Here is a 16,868-nt window from a genome sequence, read left to right as displayed (position 1 = left end):
TGATGAGGATGTTAGGAGATTACAGGGTGACCTGGACAGGTTAGGTGAGTGGTCAGATGCATGGCAGATGCAGTTTAATGTGGATAAATGTATGGTTATCCACTTTGGTGGCAAGTACAGGAAGGCAGATTACTACCTAAATGGAATCAATTTAGGTAAAGGGGCAGTACAGAGAGATCTGGGTGTTCTTGTACACCAGTCAATGAAGGTAAGCATGCAGGTACAGCAGGTAGTGAAGAAGGCTAATAGCATGCTGGCCTTCATAACAAGAGGGATTGAGTATAGAAGCAAAGAGGTTCTTCTGCAGCTGTACAGGGCCCTGGTGAGACCACACCTGGAGTACTGTGTGCAGTTCTGGTCTCCAAATTTGAGGAAAGACATTCTGGCTATTGAGGGAGTGCAGCGTAGTTTCATGAGGTCAATTCCTGGAATGGCGGGACTACCTTACGCTGAAAGACTGGAGCGACTGGGCTTGTATACCCTTGAGTTTAGAAGACTGAGAGGGGATCTGATTGAGACATAAGATTATTAAAGGATTGGACACTGTGGTGGCATGAAACATGTTTCCGCTGATGGGTGAGTCCTAAGCCAGAGGACACAGCTTAAAAATACGGGGTAGACCATTTAGGACAGAGATGAGGAGAAACTTCTTCACCCAGAGAGTGGTGGCTGTGTGGAATGCTCTGCCCCAGAGGGCAGTGGAGGCCCAGTCTCTGGATTCATTTAAGAAAGAGTTGGATAGAGCTCTCAAAGATAGTGGAATCAAGGGTTATGGAGATAAGGCAGGAACAGGATACTGATTAAGGATGATCAGCCATGATCATATTGAATGGTGGTGCAGGCTCGAAGGGCAGAATGGCCTACTCCTGCACCTATTGTCTATTGTCTAATGTCTATTTACTCAGACCGCCTGAGCGCGTATCTCAGACCATCAGATTGTAATTTCTCAGACTGCCTGAACGTAGTTTCTCAGACCGCATGAACGTAGTTTGTTAGACTGCCTGAACGTAGTTTCTCAGACCACCTGAATGTAGTTTCTCAAAATGCCTGAACGTCGTTTCTCAGACCACCTGAACGTAGTTTCTCAGACTGCCTGAACGTAGTTTCTCAGACCGCCTGAACGTAGTTTCTCAGACTGCCTGAACGTAGTTTCTCAGACAACCTGAACGTAGTTTCTCAGACTGCCTGAACGTAGTTTCTCAGACCATCTGAACGTAGTTTCTCAGACAACCTGAAAGTAGTTTCTCAGACCACCTGAACGTAGTTTGTCAGATCCGCCTGAATGTAGTTTTGCAGAACATCAGATCGTAATTTCTCAGACTGCCTGAACGTAGCTTCTCAGACCAACTGAGCATATATTCTCAGACCGCCTGAACTTAGTTTCTCAGACTGCCTGAAAGTAGTTTCTCAGACCGCCTGAGCACAGTTTCCCAGACTGCCTGAATATAGTTTCTCAAACTGCCTAAATGTAGTTTCTCAGACTGCAGAGCATATTTTCTCAGACTGCCTGCATGTGGTTTCTCAGACCGCCTGAATGTAGTTTCTAAGACTGCCTGCAGGTAGTTTCGCAGACCGCCTGAATGTAGTTTCTCAGACTGCCAGAACGTAGTTTCACAGATCATCTGTTCGTAATTTCTCAGACCGCCTGAATGTAGTTTCTCAGACTGCCTGAACGAAGTTTCTCAGATCATCTGTTCGTAATTTCTCAGACTGCCAGAACGTAGTTTCTCAGACTGCCTGAATGTAGTTCCTCAGAAGACATGAATGTAGTTTCTCAGACTGCCTGAACGTAGTTTCTCAGACTGCCCGAACGTAGTTTCTCAGACCATCTAATCGTAATTTCTCAGACTGCCTGAATGTAGTTTCTCAGACTGCCTGAACGTAGTTTCTCAGACTGCCCGAACGTAGTTTCTCAGACCATCTAATCGTAATTTCTCAGACCGCCTGAACATAGTTTCTCAGACCGCCAGAATGTAGTTTCACAAACCGCCTAAATGTAGTTTCTCAAACTGCCTGAATGAAGTTTCTCAGACCGCCTGAACATAGTTTCTCAGACCGCCAGAATGTAGTTTCACAAACCGCCTGAATGTAGTTTCTCAGACCGCCTGAATGTAGTTTCTCAAACTGCCCGAATGTAGTTTCTCAGACCGCCTGAGCATAGTTTCTCAGACCGCCTGAATGTAGTTTCTCAGACCGCCTGAATGTAGTTTCTCAGACAACCTGAGCATAGTTTCTCAGACCGTCTGAATGTAGTTTCTCAGACCGCCTGAATGTAGTTCCTCAGAAGACATGAATGTAGTTTCTCAGAATGCCTGAACGTAGTTTCTCAGACAGCCTGAGCATATTTTCGCAGACCGCCTGAACATAGTTTCTCAGACTGCCTGAATGTAGTTTCTCAGACCGCCTGAATATAGTTTCTCAGACCGCCTGAATGTAGTTTCTCAGACCGCCTGAATGTAGTTTCTCAACCTGCCTGAATGTAGTTTCTCAGACTTCCTGAATGTAGTTTCTCAGACTGCCTAAACGTAGTTTCTCAGACTGCCTGAATATAGTTTCTCAACCTGCCTGAATATAGTTTCTCAACCTGCCTGAATGTAGTTTCTCAAACTGCCTGAATGCAGTTTCTCAGAACGCCCGAATGTAGTTTCTCAAACTGCCTAAATGTAGTTTCTCAGACCGCCTGAGCATAGTTTCTCAGACCGCCTTAACATAGTTTCTCAGAACGCCTGAGCATAGTTTTTCAGACCGCCTTAACATCGTTTCTCAGACCGCATGAGCGTAGTTTCTCAGACAACCTGAATATAGTTTCTCAGACTGCCTGAGCATAGCTTCTAAGATCGCCTTAACGTCGTTTTTCAGACCGCCTGAGCGTAGTTTCTCAGACTGCATGAACGTAGTTTCTCAGACTGCCAGTTCGTAGTTTCTCAGACTGCCTGAACGTAATTTCACAGACTGCCAGTACGTAGTTTCTCAGACTGCCTGAATGTAGTTTCTCAGACTGCCTGAATGTAGTTTCTCAGACCACCTTAACGTAGTTTCTCAGACTGTCTAAATGTAGTTTCTAAGACTGCCTGCATGTAGTTTCTCAGACTGCTGAATGTAGTTTCTCAGACTGCCAGTTCGTAGTTTCTCAGACTGCCTGAACGTGGTTTCTCAGACCACCTGAACGTAGTTTCTCAAAATGCCTGAACGTAGTTTCTCAGACCACCTGAACGTAGTTTCTCAGACTGCCTGAACGTAGTTTCTCAGACCACCTGAACGTAGTTTCTCAGACAACCTGAATGTAGTTTCTCAGACTGCCTGAACGTAGTTTGTCAGATCCGCCTGAATGTAGTTTTGCAGAACATCAGATCGTAATTTCTCAGACTGCCTGAACGTAGCTTCTCAGAACAACTGAGCATATTTTCTCAGACCGCCTGAACTTAGTTTCTCAGACTGCCTGAATGTAGTTTCTCAGACCGCCTGAGAATAGTTTCCCAGACTGCCTGAATATAGTTTCTCAGACTGTCTAAATGTAGTTTCTCAGACCGCCTGCATGTAGTTTCTCAGAACACCTGAATGTAGTTTCTAAGACTGCCTGCTTGTAGTTTCTCAGACTGCCTGAACGTAGTTTCTCAGACCGCCTGAACATAGTTTGTCAGACTACCTGAACGTAGTTTCTCAGACCACCTGAACGTAGTTTCTCAGACTGCCTGAACGTGGTTTCTCAGACCACCTGAACGTAGTTTCTCAAAATGCCTGAACGTAGTTTCTCAGACCACCTGAACGCAGTTTCTCAGACTGTCTGAACGTTTCTCAGACTGCAGAGCATATTTTCTCAGACCGCCTGCATGTAGTTTCTCAGAACGCCTGAATGTAGTTTCTAAGACTGCCTGCATGTAGTTTCTCAGACTGCCTGTAGGTAGTTTCTCAGACTGCTTGAACGAAGTTTCTCAGACAGCCTGAACGTAGTTTCTCAGATCATCTGTTCGTAATTTCTCAGACTGCCTGAATGTAGTTTCTCAAACTGCCTGAGCGTAGTTTCTCATACCGCCTTAATGTAGCTTTTCAGACCGCCTGAGCGTAGTTTCCCAGTCCGTCTGAAAGTAGTTTCTCAGACCGCCTTAACATAGTTTCTCAGACTGCCTGAACGTAGTTTCTCAGACCACCTTAACGTAGTTTCTCAGACCGCCTGAACGTAGTTTCTCAGACCGCCAGAATGTAGTTTCATAAACCGCCTAAATGTAGTTTCTCAAACTGCCTAAACGTACTTTCTCAGACCGCCTAAATGTAGTTTCTCAAACTGCCCGAATGTAGTTTCTCAGACCGCCTGAGCATAGTTTCTCAGACCGTCTGAATGTAGTTTCTCAGACCGCCTGAATGTAGTTTCTCAGACCGCCTGAATGTAGTTTCTCAGACAGCCTGAGCATATTTTCGCAGACCACCTGAACATACTTTCTCAGACTGCCTGAATGTAGTTTCTCAGACCGCCTGAATTTAGTTTCTCAGACCGCCTGAATGTAGATTCTCAGACCGCTTCAATGTAGTTTCTCAGACCGCCTGAATGTAGTTTCTCAGACCGCCTGCATGTAGTTTCTCAGACCGCTTGAATGTAGTTTCTCAGAACACCTGAATGTAGTTTCTCAGACTGCCTGAATATAGTTTCTCACACTGCCAGAGCATAGTTTCTCAGACCGCCTTAACGCAGTTTCTCAGAACACCTGAATGTAGTTTCTCAGACCGCCTGAGCGCAGTTTCTCAGACCACCTGAATGTAGATTCTCACACTGCCTGAACGTAGTTTCTCAGATCACCTGAACATAGTTTCTCAGACTGCCTGAATGTAGTTTCTCTGACCGCCTTAACGTAGTTTCTCAGACCGCCTTAACGTAGTTTCGCAGAACACCTGAATGTAGTTTCTCAGACCACCTGAATGTAGTTTCTCAGACCGCCTGAGCATGGTTTCTAAGATCGCCTTAACGTCGTTTCTCAGACCGCCTTAACATAGTTTCTCAGACTGCCTGAACGTAGTTTCTCAGACCACCTTAACGTAGTTTCTCAGACTGCCTGAGCGTAGTTTCTCAGACCGCCAGAATGTAGTTTCTCAAACTGCCTAAACGTACTTTCTCAGACCGCCTGAATGTAGTTTCTCAAACTGCCCGAATGTAGTTTCTCAGACCGCCTGAGCATAGTTTCTCAGACCGTCTGAATGTAGTTTCTCAGACCGCCTGAATGTAGTTTCTCAGACCGCCTGAATGTAGTTTCTCAGACTGCCTAAACGTAGTTTCTCGGACTGCCTGAATGTAGTTTCTCAAACTGCCTGAATGCAGTTTCTCAGACCGCCTGAGCGTAGTTTTTCAGACCGCCTTAACATAGTTTCTCAGACCGCATGAGCGTAGTTTCTCAGACAACCTGAATATAGTTTCTCAGACTGCCTGAGCAAAGCTTCTAAGATCGCCTTAACGTCGTTTTTCAGACCGCCTGAACGTAGTTTCTCAGACTGCCTGAACGTAGTTCCTCAGACCATCAGATCCTAATTTCTCAGACAGCCAGAGCCTAGTTTCTCGGACCGCCTGAACATATTTTCGCAGACCGCCTGGACGTAGTTTGTCAGACCGCCTGAATGTAGATTCTCAGACCGCTTCAATGTAGTTTCTCAGACCGCCTGAATGTAGTTTCTCAGACCACCTGCATGTAGTTTCTCAGACCGCCTTAACGCAGTTTCTCAGAACACCTGAATGTAGTTTCTCAGACCGCCTGAGCGCAGTTTCTCAGACCACCTGAATGTAGATTCTCACACAGCCTGAACGTAGTTTCTCAGATCACCTGAACATAGTTTCTCAGACTGCCTGAATGTAGTTTCTCTGACCGCCTTAACGTAGTTTCTCAGACCGCCTTAACGCAGTTTCTCAGAACACCTGAATGTAGTTTCTCAGACCGCCTGAGCGCAGTTTCTCAGACCACCTGAATGTAGATTCTCACACTGCCTGAACGTAGTTTCTCAGATCACCTGAACATAGTTTCTCAGACTGCCTGAATGTAGTTTCTCAGACCACCTGAATGTAGTTTCTCAGACCGCCTGAGCATGGTTTCTAAGATCGCCTTAACGTCGTTTCTCAGACCGCCTGAGCGTAGTTTCTCAGTCTGCCTGAACATAGTTTCTCAGACTGCCAGTACGTAGTTTCTCAGACTGCCTGAACGTAGTTTCTCAGACTGCCAGTATGTAGTTTCTCAGACCGCCTTAACGTAGTTTCTCATAATGCCTAAATGTAGTTTCTCAGACCGCCTGCATGTAGTTTCTCAGACCGCCTGAATGTAGTTTCTCAGACTGCCTGAATGTAGTTTCTCAGACAGCCTGAATGTAGTTTCTCAGACTGCCTGAATGTAGTTTCTCAGACAGCCTGAATGTAGTTTCTCAGAACACCTGAATGTAGTTTCTCAGACAGCCTGAATGTAGTTTCTCAGACCGCCTGAATGTAGTTTCTCAGACCGCCATAACGTAGTTTCTCAGACTGCCTAAATGTAGTTTCTCAGACTGCCTGTACGTAGTTTCTCAGACTGCCTGAGCATATTTTCGCAGACCGCTTGAACGTAGTATCTCAGACTGCCTGAATGTAGTCTCTCAGACTGCCTGAACGTAGTTTCTCAGAACGTCTGAGCGTAGTTTCTCAAACCGACTGAGCGTCGTTTCTCAGACAGCCTGAACGTAGTTTCTCAGAACGTCTGAGCGTAGTTTCTCAGACCGCTTTAACGTAGTTTCTCAGAAATTTTGAGCGTAGTTTTTCAGATCACCTGAGCGTAGTTTCTCAGACTGCCTCAATGTAGTTTCTTAGACTCTCTGAACGTAGTTTCTCAGCCTACCTGAATATAATTTCTCAGACTGCCTGAACGTAGTTTGTCAGATCCGCCTGAATGTAGTTTTGCAGAACATCAGATCGTAATTTCTCAGACTGCCTGAACGTAGCTTCTCAGAACAACTGAGCATATTTTCTCAGACAGCCTGAACTTAGTTTCTCAGACTGCCTGAATGTAGTTTCTCAGACCGCCTGAGAATAGTTTCCCAGACCGCCTGCATGTAGTTTCTCAGACCGCCTGAATATAGTTTCTCAGACTGTCTAAATGTAGTTTCTCAGACCGCCTGCATGTAGTTTCTCAGAACACCTGAAAGTAGTTTCTAAGACTGCCTGCATGTAGTTTCTCAGACTGCCTGAACGTAGTTTCTCAGACCGCCTGAACATAGTTTGTCAGACTACCTGAACGTAGTTTCTCAGACCACCTGAACGTAGTTTCTCAGACTGCCTGAACGTGGTTTCTCAGACCACCTGAACGTAGTTTCTCAAAATGCTTGAACGTAGTTTCTCAGACCACCTGAACGTAGTTTCTCAGACTATCTGAACGGTTCTCAGACTGCAGAGCATATTTTCTCAGACCGCCTGCATGTAGTTTCTCAGAACGCCTGAATGTAGTTTCTACGACTGCCTGCATGTAGTTTCTCAGACTGCCAGAACGTAGTTTCACAGACTGCCTGTAGGTAGTTTCTCAGACTGCCTGTAGGTAGTTTCTCAGATCATCTGTTCGTAATTTCTCAGACTGCCTGAATGTAGTTTCTCAAACTGCCTGAGCGTAGTTTCTCATACCGCCTTAATGTAGCTTTTCAGACCGCCTGAGCGTAGTTTCCCAGTCCGTCTGAAAGTAGTTTCTCAGACCGCCTGAATGTAGTTTATCAGTCCACCTAAACGTAGTTTCTCAGACTGCCTGAATATAGTTTCTCAAACAGCCTGAATGTAGTTTCTCAGACTGCCTGAATATAGTTTCTCAAACAACCTGAACATAGTTCCTCAATCTGCCTGAGCGTAGTTTCTCAGACCACCTGAATGTAGTTTCTCAGACGACCTGAATTTGGTTTCTCAACCTGCCTGAATGTAGTTTCTCAGATCACCTGAACGTAGTTTCTCAGACTGGCTGAATGTAGTTTCTCAGACTGCCTGAATGTAGTTTCACAGACCGCCTGACCGTAGTTTCTCAGACTGCCTGAACGTAGTATCTCACATCATCTAATCGTAATTTCTCAGACTGCCTGAATGTAGTTTCTCAGTCTGCCTGAATGTAGATTCTCAGACTGCCTGAACGTAGATACTCAGACTGCCTGAGCATATTTTTGCAGGCCGCCTGAACATAGTTTCTTAACCTGCCTGAGTGTAGTTTCTCAGACCGCCTTAACGTAGTTTCTCAGAACACCTGAATGTAGTTTCTCAGACCGCCTGAGCGTAGTTTCTCAGACTACCTGAACGTAGTTTCACAGACTGCCTGTCGGTAGTTTCTCAGACTGCCTGAATGTAGTTTCTCAGACCACCTGAATGTAGTTTCTCAGACGACCTGAATTTGGTTTCACAACCTGCCTGAATGTAGTTTCTCAGACCGCTTGAATGTAGTTTCTCAGAACACCCGAATGTAGTTTCTCAGACTGCCTGAATGTAGTTTCTCAGATCACCTGAAAATAGTTTCTCAGTACGCCTGAATGTAGTTTCTCCGACCCCCTGAGCGTAAATTCTCAGACTGCCTATACGTAGGTTCTCTGACCGCCTTAACGTAGTTTCTCAGAACCCCCGAATGTAGTTTCTCAGACCGCCTGAATGTAGTTTCTCAGACCGCCTGAATGTAGTTTTTCAGACTGCTTGTATGTAGTTTCTCAGACTGCCTGAATATAGTTTCTCAGATCCCCTGAGCGTAGTTTCTCAGACTGCCTGAACGTAGTTTCTCAGACTGCCAGTACGTAGATTATCAGACCATCAGATCGTAATTTCTCAGACTGCCTGAACGTAGTTTCTCAGACCGCCTGAGCATATTTTTGCAGACCGCCTGAACGTAGTTTCTCAGACTGCCTGAGCATAGTTTCTCATACCGCCTTAACATAGTTTCTCTGCCCGCCTTAACGCAGTTTCTCAGAACCCCCGAAAGTAGTTTCTCAGACCGCCTGAATGTAGTTTTTCAGATTGCTTGTATGTAGATTCTCAGACTGTCTGAGCATAATTTCTCAGGCTGCCTGAACATAGTTTTTCAGACTGCCTGAATGTAGTTTCTCAGACCGACTGGGCGTAGTTTCTCAGAACGCCTGAATGTAGTTTCTCAGACTGCCTGAATGTAGTTTCTCAGACAGCCTGAACGTAGTTTCTCAACCTGCCTGAATGTAGTTTCTCAGATCACCTGAAAATAGTTTCTCAGACCGCCTGAATGTAGTTTTTCCGACCCCCTGAGCGTAAATTCTCAGACTGCCTATACGTAGGTTCTCTGACCGCCTGAACATAGTTTCTCAGAACCCCCGAATGTAGTTTCTCAGACCGCCTGAACGTAGTTTCTCAGACTGCCTGAATGTAGTTTCTCAGACCACCTGAATGTAGTTTCTCACACCGCCTGAGCATAGTTTCTCAGACCGCCTTAACATAGTTTCTCTGACCGCCTTAACGTAGTTTCTCAGAACCCCCGAAAGTAGTTTCTCAGACCGCCTGAATGTAGTTTTCCAGACTGCTTGTATGTAGTTTCTCAGACTGCCTGTGCGTAGTTTCTCAGACAGCGTGAATATAGTTTCTCAAACTGCCTGAATGTAGTTTCCCAGACTGCCTGAACGTAGTTTCTCAGGCTGCCTGAATATAGTTTCTCACACCGGCTGAATGTTGTTTCTCAGACTGCCGAAACGTATTTTCTCAGACTGCCTGAACATAGCTTCTCAGCCCACCTGAATGTCGTTTCTCAGACCGCCTGAAAATAGTTTCTCACACCGCCTGAACTTAATTGCTTCAACTGCCTAAATGTAGTTTCTCAAACAGCCTGAACGTAGTATCTCAGAAAGTCTGAGCGTAGTTTCTCAGACCGCTTTAACATAGTTTCTCAGAAATTTTGAGCGTAGTTTTTCAGATCACCTGAATGTAGTTTTGCAGACCGCCTGTACGTAGTTTCTCAAACCACATGAATTTAGTTTCTCAAACTGCCTGAATGTAGTTTCTCAGACTGCCTGTGCGTAGTTTCCCAGTCCGCATGAATATAGTTTCTCAAACTGCCTGAATGTAGTTTCTCAGACTGCCTAAACGTAGTTTCTTAGACTGTCTGAATATAGTTTCTCAAACTGCCTAACGTAGTTTCTCAGACTGCCTGAATGTAGTTTCTAATACCGCCTCAATGTAGTTTCTTAGACTCCCTGAACGTAGTTTCTCAGCCTACCTGAATATAATTTCTCAGACTGCCTGAATGTAGTTTATCAGGCCACCTAAACGTAGTTTCTCAGACTGCCTGAATATAGTTTCTCAAACAGCCTGAATGTAGTTTCTCAGACTGCCTGAATATAGTTTCTCAAACAGCCTGAACATAGTTCCTCAATCTGCCTGAATGTAGTTTCTCAGACTGCCTGAGCGTAGTTTCTCAGACCACCTGAATGTAATTTCTCAGATGACCTGAATGTAGTTTCTCAGACTGCCTGAACGTAGTTTCTCAGACTGCCAGTATGTAGTTTCTCAGACCGCCTTAACGTAGTTTCTCAGACTGCCCAAATGTAGTTTCTCAGACCGCCTGCATGTAGTTTCTCAGACCGCCTGAATGTAGTTTCTCAGAAAACCTGAATGTAGTTTCTAAGACTGCCTGAATGTAGTTTCTCAGACCGCCTGATTGTAGTTTCTCAGACCGCCTGAATGTAGTTTCTCAGACTGCCTAAACGTAGTTTCTCAGACCGCCTGAATGTAGTTTCTCAGAACACATGAATGTAGTTTCTCAGGCTGCCTGCTTGTAGTTTCTCAGACCGCCTGAATGCAGTTTCTCAGACTGCCTGAATGTAGTTTCTCAGACCGCCTGAATGTAGTTCCTCAGAAGACATGAATGTAGTTTCTCAGACAGCCTGAGCATATTTTCGCAGACCGCCTGAACATAGTTTCTCAGACTGCCTAAACGTAGTTTCTCAGACTGCCTGAATGTAGTTTCTCAAACTGCCTGAATGCAGTTTCTCAGACTGCCTGAGCATAGTTTCTCAGACCGCCTTAACATAGTTTCTCAGACCGCATGAGCGTAGTTTCTCAGACCACCTGAATATAGTTTCTCAGACTGCCTGAGCATAGTTTCTAAGATCGCCTTAACATCGTTTCTCAGACCGCCTGAGCGTAGTTTCTCAGACTGCATGAATGTAGTTTCTCAGACTGCCAGTCCGTACTTTCTCAGCCTGCCTGAATGTAGTTTCTCAGACTGCCTGAACGTAGTTTCTCAGACTGCCAGTATGTAGTTTCTCAGACTGCCTTAACGTAGTTTCTCAGACTGCCTAAATGTAGTTTCTCAGACCGCCTGAATGTAGTTTTTCAGACCGCCTGAATGTAGTTTCTCAGACCGCCTGAATGTAGTTTTTCAGACCGCCTGAATGTAGTTCCTCAGAAGACATGAATGTAGTTTCTCAGACAGCCTGAGCATATTTTCGCAGACCGCCTGAACATAGTTTCTCAGACTGCCTAAACGTAGTTTCTCAGACTGCCTGAAAGTAGTTTCTCAAACTGCCTGAATGCAGTTTCTCAGACTGCCTGAGCATAGTTTCTCAGACCGCCTTAACATAGTTTCTCAGACCGCATGAGCGTAGTTTCTCAGACCACCTGAATATAGTTTCTCAGACTGCCTGAGCATAGTTTCTAAGATCGCCTTAACGTCGTTTCTCAGACCGCCTGAGCGTAGTTTCTCAGACTTCCAGTATGTAGTTTCTCAGACTGCCAGTTCGTAGTTTCTCAGACTGCCTGAATGTAGTTTCTCAGACTGCCTGAACGTAGTTTCTCAGACTGCCAGTATGTAGTTTCTCAGACTGCCTTAACGTAGTTTCTCAGACTGCCAAAATGTAGTTTCTCAGACCGCCTGCATGTAGTTTCTCAGAACACCTGAATGTAGTTTCTAAGACTGCCTGAATGTAGTTTCTCAGACCGCCTGAATGTAGTTTCTCAGACCGCCTGAATGTAGTTTTTCAGACCGCCTGAATGTAGTTTCTCAGACTGCCTAAACATACTTTCTCAGACTGCCTGAATGTAGTTTCTCAAACAGCCTGAATGCAGTTACTCAGACCACCGGATGTAGTTTCTCAGACTGCCTGAGCATAGTTTCTCAGACCGCCTTAACATAGTTTCTCAGACCGCCTTAACGTAGTTTCTCAGAACCCCCGAATGTAGTTTCTCAGACCGCCTGAATGTAGTTTTTCAGATTGCTTGTATGTAGATTCTCAGACTGTCTGAGCATAATTTCTCAGGCTGCCTGAACATAGTTTTTCAGACTGCCTGAATGTAGTTTCTCAGACCGACTGGGCGTAGTTTCTCAGAACGCCTGAATGTAGTTTCTCAGACTGCCTGAATGTAGTTTCTCAGACAGCCTGAACGTAGTTTCTCAACCTGCCTGAATGTAGTTTCTCAGATCACCTGAAAATAGTTTCTCAGACCGCCTGAATGTAGTTTTTCCGACCCCCTGAGCGTAAATTCTCAGACTGCCTATACGTAGGTTCTCTGACCGCCTGAACATAGTTTCTCAGAACCCCCGAATGTAGTTTCTCAGACCACCTGAATGTAGTTTCTCAGACCGCCTGAATGTAGTTTTTCAGACTGCTTGTATGTAGTTTCTCAGACTGCCTGTGCGTAGTTTCTCAGACCACCTGAATATAGTTCCTCACACTGCCTGATAGTAGTTTCTCAGACTGCCTGCGCGTAGTTTCTCAGACAGCGTGAATATAGTTTCTCAAACTGCCTGAATGTAGTTTCCCAGACTGCCTGAACGTAGTTTCTCAGGCTGCCTGAATATAGTTTCTCACACCGGCTGAATGTTGTTTCTCAGACTGCCGAAACGTATTTTCTCTGACCACCTGAACATAGCTTCTCAGCCCACCTGAATGTCGTTTCTCAGACCGCCTGAAAATAGTTTCTCACACCGCCTGAACTTAATTGCTTCAACTGCCTAAATGTAGTTTCTCAAACAGCCTGAGCGTAGTTTCTCAGACCGCCTGAAAGTAGTTCTCATACAGCCTGAACGTAGTATCTCAGAAAGTCTGAGCGTAGTTTCTCAGACCGCTTTAACATAGTTTCTCAGAAATTTTGAGCGTAGTTTTTCAGATCACCTGAATGTAGTTTCGCAGACCGCCTGTGCGTAGTTTCTCAAACCGCATGAATTTAGTTTCTCAAACTGCCTGAACGTAGTTTCTCAAACTGCCTAACGTAGTTTCTCAGCCTACCTGAATATAATTTCTCAGACTGCCTGAATGTAGTTTCTCAGACCGCCTGAATGTAGTTTATCAGACTGCCTGAATATAGTTTCTCAAACAGCCTGAACATAGTTCCTCAATCTGCCTGAATGTAGTTTCTCAGACTGCCTGAGCGTAGTTTCTCAGACCACCTGAATGTAGTTTCTCAGACGACCTGAGTGCAGTTTCTCAGACTGCCTGATCGTAGTTTCTCAGTCTGCCTGAATGTAGTTTCTCAGACTGCCTGAGCGTAGTTTCTCAGACCACCTGAATGTAGTTTCTCAGACGACCTGAATGTAGTTTCTCAGACTGCCTGAACGTAGTTTCTCAGACTGCCAGTATGTAGTTTCTCAGACCGCCTTAACGTAGTTTCTCAGACTGCCTAAATGTAGTTTCTCAGACCGCCTGCATGTAGTTTCTCAGACCGCCTGAATGTAGATTCTCAGAAAACCTGAATGTAGTTTCTAAGACTGCCTGAATGTAGTTTCTCAGACCGCCTGAATGTAGTTTCTCAGACTGCTTGAATGTAGTTTCTCAGAACACCTGAATGTAGTTTCTCAGGCTGCCTGCTTGTAGTTTCTCAGACCGCCTGAACATAGTTTCTCAGACCGCCTGAATGTAGTTTCTCAGACCGCCTGAATGTAGTTTCTCAGACCGCCTGAATGAAGTTTCTCAGACTGCCTAAACGTAGTTTCTCAGACTGCCTGAATGTAGTTTCTCAAACTGCCTGAATGCAGTTTCTCAGACTGCCCGAATGTAGTTTCTCAGACCGCCTGAGCATAGTTTCTCAGACCGCCTTTACATAGTTTCTCAGACCGGCTGAGCGTAGTTTTTCAGACCGCCTTAACATAGTTTCTCAGACCGCATGAGCGTAGTTTCTCAGACCGCCTTAACATAGTTACTCAGACCGCATGAGCGTAGTTTCTCAGACCACCTGAATATAGTTTCTCAGACTGCCTGAGCATAGTTTCTAAGATCGCCTTAACATCGTTTCTCAGACCGCCTGAGCGTAGTTTCTCAGACTGCATGAATGTAGTTTCTCAGACTGCCAGTCCGTACTTTCTCAGCCTGCCTGAATGTAGTTTCTCAGACTGCCTGAACGTAGTTTCTCAGACTGCCAGTATGTAGTTTCTCAGACTGCCTTAACGTAGTTTCTCAGACTGCCTAAATGTAGTTTCTCAGACCGCCTGCATGTAGTTTCTCAGAACACCTGAATGTAGTTTCTAAGACTGCCTGAATGTAGTTTCTCAGACCGCCTGAATGTAGTTTCTCAGACCGCCTGAATGTAGTTTCTCAGACCGCCTGAATGTAGTTTTTCAGACCGCCTGAATGTAGTTCCTCAGAAGACATGAATGTAGTTTCTCAGACAGCCTGAGCATATTTTCGCAGACCGCCTGAACATAGTTTCTCAGACTGCCTAAACGTAGTTTCTCAGACTGCCTGAAAGTAGTTTCTCAAACTGCCTGAATGCAGTTTCTCAGACTGCCTGAGCATAGTTTCTCAGACCGCCTTAACATAGTTTCTCAGACCGCATGAGCGTAGTTTCTCAGACCACCTGAATATAGTTTCTCAGACTGCCTGAGCATAGTTTCTAAGATCGCCATAACGTCGTTTCTCAGACCGCCTGAGCGTAGTTTCTCAGACTGCATGAATGTAGTTTCTCAGACTGCCAGTCCGTACTTTCTCAGACTGCCTGAATGTAGTTTCTCAGACTGCCAGTCTGTAGTTTCTCAGACTGCCTGAATGTAGTTTCTCAGACTGCCTGAACGTAGTTTCTCAGACTGCCAGTATGTAGTTTCTCAGACTGCCTTAACGTAGTTTCTCAGACTGCCAAAATGTAGTTTCTCAGACCGCCTGCATGTAGTTTCTCAGAACACCTGAATGTAGTTTCTAAGACTGCCTGAATGTAGTTTCTCAGACCGCCTGAATGTAGTTTCTCAGACTGCCTGAATGTAGTTTCTCAAACAGCCTGAATGCAGTTACTCAGACCACCGGATGTAGTTTCTCAGACTGCCTGAGCATAGTTTCTCAGACCGCCTTAACATAGTTTCTCAGACCGCGTGAGCGTAGTTTTTCAGACCGCCTTAACATAGTTTCTCGGACCGCATGAGCGTAGTTTCTCAGACCACCTGAATATAGTTTCTCAGACTGCCTGAGCATAGTTCCTAAGATCGCCTTAACGTCGTTTCTCAGACCGCCTGAGCGTAGTTTCTCAGACTTCCAGTATGTAGTTTCTCAGACTGCCTGAATGTAATTTCTCAGACTGCCTGAACGTAGTTTCTCAGACTGCCAGTATGTAGTTTCTCAGACCGCCTTAACGTAGTTTCTCAGACCGCCTGCATGTAGTTTCTCAGACCGCCTGAATGTAGTTTCTCAGACCGCCTGAATGTAGTTTCTCACACAGCCTGAATGTAGTTTCTCAGACCGCCTGAATGTAGTTTCTCAGACTGCCTAAACGTAGTTTCTCAGACTGCCTGAATGTAGTTTCTCAAACTGCCTGAATGCAGTTTCTCAGACCGCCCGAATGTAGTTTCTCAGACCGCCTGAGCATAGTTTCTCAGACCGCCTTAACATAGTTCTCAGACCGCCTGAGCGTAGTTTTTCAGACCGCCTTAACATAGTTTCTCAGAGCGCATGAGCGTAGTTTCTCAGACCACCTGAATATAGTTTCTCAGACTGCCTGAGCATAGTTTCTAAGATCGCCTTAACGTCGTTTCTCAGACCGCCTGAGCGTAGTTTCTCAGACTGCATGAACGTAGTTTCTCAGACTGCCTGAACGTAGTTTCACAGACTGCCTGTAGGTAGTTTCTCAGACTGCCAGAACATAGTTTCTCAGACCGCCTGAATGTAGTTTCTCAAACAGCCTGAATGTAATTTCTCAGACGGCCTGAATGTAAGTTCTCAAACTGCCTAAACGTAGTTTCTCAGACTGCCTAAACGTAGTTTCTCAGACTGCCTGAAAATAGTTTCTCACACCGCCTGAGCGTATTTTCTCAGACCACCTTAACGGAGCTTTTCAGACGGCCTGAGCGTAGTTTCTCATACCGCCTTAATGTAGCTTTTCAGACCGCCTGAGCGTAGTTTCTCAGTCCATTTGAAAGTAGTTTCTCAGACCGCCTTAACATAGTTTCTCAGACTGCCTGAACGTAGTTTCTCAGACCGCCTTAACGTAGTTTCTCAGACTGCCTGAATGTAGTTCGTCAGAAGACATGAATGTAGTTTCTCAGATTGCCTGAACGTAGTTTCTCAGACCATCTAATCGTAATTTCTCAGACTGCCTGAGTGTAGTTTCTCAGACTGCCTGAGCATATTTTCGCAGACCGCCTGAACATAGTTTCTCACACCGCCTGAATGTAGTTTCTCAAACTGCCTGAATGTAGTTTCTCACACTGCCCGAATGTAGTTTCTCAGACCGCCTGAGAATAGTTTCTCAGATCGTCTGAATGTAGTTTCTCAGACCGCCTGAATGTAGTTTCTCAGACCGCCTGAATGTAGTTTCTCAGACTGCCTGAATGTAGTTTCTCAGACTGCCTGAATGTAGTTCCTCAGAAGACATGAATGTAGTTTCTCAGACTGCCTGAACGTAGTTTCTCAGACAGCCTGAGCATATTTTCTCAGACCGCCTGAACATAGTTTCTCAGACTGCCTGAATGTAG

The 16,868-nt window shown here is 45.2% G+C and overlaps 1 protein-coding gene across 3 annotated transcripts in view; it reads left to right on the top strand.

Annotated features, from left to right (window-relative positions):
* tox (thymocyte selection-associated high mobility group box) overlaps positions 1-16,868 on the top strand; it is a 640,302-nt gene that overhangs the window by 227,219 nt on the left and 396,215 nt on the right. The gene's annotated exons all lie outside the window — the stretch shown is intronic.

This window comes from Chiloscyllium plagiosum, unplaced genomic scaffold, assembly GCF_037043375.1.
Source record: "Chiloscyllium plagiosum isolate Xiang-an unplaced genomic scaffold, Cpla_swu_hap1 HiC_scaffold_4, whole genome shotgun sequence".
Taxonomy (NCBI): domain Eukaryota; kingdom Metazoa; phylum Chordata; class Chondrichthyes; order Orectolobiformes; family Hemiscylliidae; genus Chiloscyllium; species Chiloscyllium plagiosum.
The sequence above is the reverse complement of the archived record's forward strand: the minus strand, read 5'-3'. Positions and strand labels throughout refer to the sequence as shown.